The sequence below is a fragment of the Triticum urartu genome, chromosome 5A, assembly GCF_056163025.1.
Source record: "Triticum urartu cultivar PI428250 chromosome 5A, HENAU_Tu73, whole genome shotgun sequence".
Lineage (NCBI taxonomy): Eukaryota > Viridiplantae > Streptophyta > Magnoliopsida > Poales > Poaceae > Triticum > Triticum urartu.
In genome coordinates this window covers 683,191,942-683,198,555 of record NC_141877.1, presented here as the reverse complement: position 1 = coordinate 683,198,555, position 6,614 = coordinate 683,191,942, and the positions used below count along the sequence as shown (strand labels likewise).

The window sequence follows — 6,614 nt, the reverse complement described above, 5'->3', positions numbered from 1 at the left end:
TCCTTTTTCTTCTTCTTCTTTTTTGAGGCAACTCGGTAGGCCTAGCATTGGGCCTGCCGGGCCGTTGGGGTTGGGGTCGCAGTGGTGTTTTTTTAAAACGCCAATCCGGGCAATGAATCATTCGCGATGGGAGCTAGCTCCCGGCCGGGAGATGTATGTGGGAATTAGAAAAAGCTTTGATCCCAAGCAGGGGAGCAGTAGCTGTCGCCGAAACCATGGCGGGCATCGTGACGCGCATTTCCCGGCCGCGTGGTGAACTTACTTAAAGCGGCAGACTGGGCCATGGATAGGGGCAGTTGATCCACTCCATTCCCCTCACCCTCACCAGAAGTGGAGGAGAAGAGAAGCTTGCCAGTGAGGGAGATGAGCAGGGTGTGCGTCACCGGAGCCGCCGGCTATATAGCCGCCTGGCTCGTCGGGAAGCTGCTGCAGCGAGGCTGCATCGTCCACGCCACCTTCAGATCCCTCCGTGAGTGCACCTAACTTGTAGTACCTAAGCTTGTACTCGATCTCCAGGCTCCAGCTCCTCGTAGCTGCTAACCACATGAACCATGCATCATTTGGTGATCGTGCGTGCGTGTGTGACAGTGGATGAGGAGAAGACGGCGGTGCTGACGGTGCTGCCTGGCGCTGTTCGAGGCGGACATTTACAACGCCACCACCTTCGAGCCGGCGATCCAGGGCTGCGAGTTCGTCTTCCTCGTCGCCACCCCGCTGATGCACGACAACAGTAGCACCAAGGTACAGCTCAATCTGCGTGTCGGTGTCCGGCGATATTTTTTTGAGCTTTGAATTGAATATTTCTTGACTACTCACTCTTACCACTCCGTGCCCCACATGGATGTATAGTTTTTTCATAGAATAATGGATAGGCGATAATTAAGCTACTTACTCCAACTATATATGAAGTTGATGCCGGGATAGATAATTTAACTTCGGAGTACTTATTTATAGGTGAACCAACCAGTAGTTGGATGAACCAAATCTTATGCTCCATCCGTTCACAAATATAATATGTTCTAGTTTTTTTGTGATTGGGATGTAATATGTATATTTTAGTGTGTTTGTTCACTCATTTTCATTTGATGTATATAGTTCACACTGAAATATCCAAAACATCTGACACTTTAAACATAACAAATCAAACATTTTTCATGACAAACTATGTTGTCATGGGTCAGCCTGGACGTACCGAGCGGTCCAAAAAGCCCGCTCGTGGACCGGCCCGCACCGGACCGAAATTGGAGGCCCGACCAAAAATAACAGTCGGTCCGGTCTGGAAAAAGAGGCCCGAAAGAGGTTCGGTCCGGTCCTGTTTTGGCCCGGTCCGCTTGGTCGGACCGAAAGATTTTTTTTTTGCATTATCTGAATATAGTTGGGACGAGAGGCCCAGCCCATTTGGCGTTCCTGGTATGACCTAATCCATCCCACGCACACACACCTCACTCAAACGCTCACCTGACGTGGCCGTCCTCCTCCACCACGCAACAGCCGCCGCGACGGCATGGCCGGCGGCAGCAGGCCACGGGCAGCACGGCCAGCAACGGCCACGTGCATGTGCACAGCCAGCAGCAGCAGGTCATGGCCGGCAGCCCCAGGCGACGTTTCGCTTAAAAAAAATGCACGTACACACACACACCTACGCCGCCGCCGCCGTGCAGCGCACAGCCTCTTGCCGTCGCGGCCACCGGCCTCCCTGCGACTTACCACCATGTCCAGGGGCTCCGCAACCATGAGATCTCCTCTCCCACGCAATGAATCGGCCGGATTCGCACGGAAGCCGTCGCCATCGTCCTCCTTCCCCAACTCCTGCCGCCGTCGTTCGTCGTCGATTACGTCGCCGTCGATGCTTCCTCAGCCCCCCCGACCCCTCCATGGAGTTCACCGTGAGCCACCCTCCCTTTCCTTTCTGTTCTTCCTCCGATTAGCGCCTAGAGTCGTCTCTGGCCGCCGCGGCTGTCCACATGGTCGGTCCTTCGGTCTGGCCCGAGCTTTTCCGCCACCGGTCCGATGCCAGAAAAGGGGACCGCCGCGCTGCTCGGTCCGGTCCGGTTCGGTCCGCCGGTGGCCGGTCCAAACGACGGCTCGGTCAGGGCCCGGAGCGGCCCGGACCACCGTCCACCCTGAGTCATGAGGATCGCAATTTCTTTTGGTAAGCATGGTAAATTGTTGCTCAAAAATCCAACGTTCGATTTGTAACAAAATCCTTAGTCTTTTGGTGTGAGGTTTATAACGTACTGACCAGATCACCAATGGTAGCTAATGATCGGTTAACAAATATGCATGCATGTACTCAAAAGTATAAGAGCGTGACCGAGGCGATCGTGGACGCGCACCGCCTCATCCTGCAGCAATGCGAGCGGTCCAAGACCGTGCGGCGCATCATCCACACGGCCTCTGTAACGGCCGCCTCGCCGCTCCAGGAGAACGGTCATGGGTTCAAGGACTTGATGAACGAGTCATGCTGGTCTCCGCTCAACATCCCCTACAACTATAGCAATGCCCACCTCGACGTACGTAAATCATACTCCCTCCGTTCCTAAATATAAGGCATTTTGGCAGTTTGAATTGTCAAAACGTCTTATATGTAGAAACAGAGGGATTACATCTCGATACATATCAACCCACTGTATATTTCCGACAAATCACCCATCACCGCTGTCGGTGATGAATCCAGGCATACGTGGCATCCAAGAGCCTGTCGGAGCAGGAGCTGCTGAGGCACAAGAGGGCGGCAGGGCATTTGAGGTGGTGACATTGGCGTGTGGGCTCGTCGGCGGTGACACGCTCCACCCTGTCTTGTCAAGCAGGATGAGCAGTGTCACGATGGTTGTGGCGGCCCTCACGGGCAACGAGATCCACCACAACGCCCTCTGCTTCATGCAGGCGCTTCTGGGGTCCGTGCCGCTGGTGCACATCGACGACGCCTGCGCGGCGCACCTCTTCTGCATGGACCAGCCATCCATGGCTGGCCGGTTCCTCTGCGCCGCCGGCTACCCCACCATGCAGGATTACGTCGCCCGCTTCGCAGCCAAGTACCCGGAGCACAAGATAATTCTCAAGGAGTACGCAGTCGATCCACCGAGCCCTTATTCACTCCTTGTATTGATTGCATGGTTGATCAGTTTGTGTTTGTTTTCTAATTATGTGGTGATGATTGCTGTAGGTTGGCAGGAGAGGGGGTGAGGGTGCCGGGTGATTCGAGCAAGCTTGTGGAGCTGGGGTTTAGGTTCAAGTATAGTGTGGAGGAGACGCTGGACTGCAGCGTTGAATGCGCCAAGAGAATGGGAGAGCTCTGATGGTGATAAACAAGTTCATTTGGTTGGCCATGCATTCCAAGCAAGAACCCCGGAGAAACTTTGGATTTGAATGCGGCAGCCCACATATTCTCCATCGTCGGCTCAACTCTTGGATCTTATGTTGAAAAGTTAGAATTTAAACATGGGTCTTAAAATAAAGTAATGTATACGTATTGATTTGTAAAACTGGAGCAGCCGCTCTGACCTACTTCCTCCGTTCCTAAATACTTGTCTTTCTAGGCATTTCAACAAGTGACTACATACGGAGCAAAATGAGTGAGTCTACACTCTAAAATATGTCTACATACATCTGTATGTAATAGTCATTTGAAATACCTAGAAAGACAAGTATTTAGGAACGGAGGGAGTAGTACATATTTTGGCAAGATGCACGTTTTGTTTTCAGGTTGCCTTTTGACTGGCCCGTTTACTGGCTTTTGTGTGGTTCCTCCAGTTTTTAGTTTTTTTGAGGAATTCCTCCAGTTTTTAGCGAGATAGGATAGGAGGGGAGAGCCTTTCTCTCACCTACCGCGACAGTGCGACACACAGGGAGCACTCGCCGGAGCTGTATATCACCCGATGCGAATCCTAATTAGGTCTCGCCTTTGGTGGGAGGCAGTTGGGCCGGCCCAATACGGGGTCCTAGAGGAGCAGACTTTTCAGGGAAGTTTTGAATGTTTTCGTCATTTTTCCTATTTGTTTCTTTTATGGTTTTGACTGATTTTCATTTGGTTTTTTCATGTCCTTTTTGTGGTGCCTTCTATGTTTCTTTCAACAGTCTTATGTCATTTTTCATTGGTTTTTCTGTTTTCTTTCATTTCAACAAATGTCTACTTCTGTCAATATTGTACATTTTTGTATACACGTGGGATATTTTTGGATACATCTACATTTTGTTGAAATACATGTGTTTCAACATTTATTTGATACACATTTTTTTTGCCACATACATGTGTTTGAACAAATGTCTACCTCTTAATTAGACCAACAAGTCCCTGCCACTCGGGTGTACAAGTGAGCAAGTCAGCAATCGTAGGGGCTGTTTTGTTTTTGCCAGATGTAAGAGCGTCTACAACTTTGTAAGTACGTGCTGGCTTCTAAAGCGTGTGCAGGTGGTGTACCCTTTGGCTACGACCCATTCTGATATGTTTCTCTGTCTCTTACATGATGTATGCTTTGTAATCAATATAAATCGTGTGAGGAGACTAAAAAAAACAGTAAAACCCCACCAAGTCGCTACCGCTTGGGTGTACAAGTGAGCAAGTCAGGAATTGTAGGTGTTGTTTGGTTTTTGCCAGAGCGTACACAGGTACCTTCATTTTCACCATAACCAACCACTTGATACATTACCTAGGAGATGGAGGAGGTGTCATGTTGTGTTGTTGTAGAGAACATTGAAATGATCTGTATGAAGTCTCGACAATTGAAACAGTCATGTTCTTGTCTGGAATAATGACTCCAAGCCTCACTTCATATGACCTAGGTGTTGCCTGAGATGCGTCTTCCATATAATCCAAATCAAGATCTTGGATATAATCAACATTCATGGCGACTTTTAGTGTTGCATTAGATGGGGTAAGTGAGCCAGAGGAGGAATTCCAATATCAAGTACCCATCACTGGTGATATCTTCAAATATGATTCGTGTGTTTTCTTCATTGTGATGTCATTTATTCTTGAACTTGACATAACCTTTAATGTCTAATAATACAATAAAGAAGACACTATTAGGTTATAAAGTGTAACAGCTACATTATGATATCGCAAGAATAAGCACGAGAACTCAAAATGCTGGCCTTTTCCACCACTCATCATCTTGTGACATGGTGTTTTTCTCGAAGTCGCATCCCACACCGGTCTCCCACAACTAGAGTTAATTGAATATGTTGTAATCACATTTTAGCTTTTCCCATTTGTTTCCGAGTTGGATACTCCTTCGTACCTCCTCAAATGCATTGTTCATCAAATATATGTTTGGCCTATTTCCAGCCTTCACTTGCTCCACAAATTAGTCATTGAGAATCGAAGTATATTCATTGGTCCATTCTGCCATGCTCAACACTTGCATAAGAAACACCAGGTCACTTTGGTGCTCACATGTACAAGTAAAATATGCATAGATTGGAACAAAGGTAGTTTTATGCATAGCCAAAATCATGTAATATTATGTGTCCATATTTTATGTGTGCATATGTGCATCTGCCCATGATTTTCCACAAACATATCAATACCCTTAGCATACGTCAAATTTAGAAGGTAGGACACACTGGCGACATGATCCGGCCATTATCGACCATTCTTTTACCAAGAGAACTCCACAAAATGCAAAACTTGTCGAAAACCGAAGCAACTTGGAATGATGCCTTGAATTGGTCATACGAGGCTATGAAATAAGATTGGGGCCATTTTAAGGATGTCGAGAAACAACTACTCTCAGACGGAGCCTTCTGGCCTACATGAACACTCCCTGTTGAACATGGTCTATATTTGGATATCCTTCAAATGACCCCAACTTTTGCAAACTACTGGGCATACCTATAGTAGGCATTCATGTCGGTTTTGAATGATTTCAGATATCGTATGCAGGTTGTGACACGTACGGCCATTTATCGGCCTTTTTGACCCAGAAAACTCCAGAAAATGCAAAACTTATGAAAAACTCAAACAACTTGGCATGGTGCCTTGTCTTGGTCATAGCCATCTATTTTTTGACTAGTTCAAGTAGTTTGAGAAACAAGCCTTTTTTGACCCAGAAAACTCCAGAAAATGCAAAACTTATGAAAAACTCAAACAACTTGGCATGGTGCCTTGTCTTGGTCATAGCCATCTATTTTTTTGACTAGTTCAAGTAGTTTGAGAAACAACATGCTCTCAGATAGAGCCTTCTTGCCTATCCAAACCCCCTCCGTTGAATATGGTCTATATTTAGACATCCTTCAAATGATCCCAACTTTTGCAAGCAGGTGGACATGCCCATGGTAGGCATCCATATATGGTTTGAACAATTTTCGACACAATATGCAAGTTATGACCCTCCGGGCTGTTGGGGAACGCAGTAATTTCAAAAAAAAAAAATCCTACGCACACGCAAGATCTATCTAGGTGATTGATATGTCTCCAACGTATCTACTTTTCCAAACACTTTTGCCCTTGTTTTGGACTCTAACTTGCATGATTTGAATGGAACTAACCCGGACTGACACTGTTTTCAGCGGAATTGCCATGGTGTTATTTATGTGCAGGAGCAAACGTTCTCGGAATGACCCGAAACTTCACGGAGCCACTTTTCAGAAAATAAGAAAAATACTTGCCAAAG

At 47.3% G+C, this 6,614-nt stretch overlaps 1 pseudogene; it reads left to right on the top strand.

The window, feature by feature from the left end:
- The first annotated feature begins 363 nt into the window (after positions 1-363).
- On the top strand, positions 364-3,299 carry LOC125507690 (NADPH HC-toxin reductase 1-like; annotated as a pseudogene).
- The last annotated feature ends 3,315 nt before the right edge of the window (positions 3,300-6,614 follow it).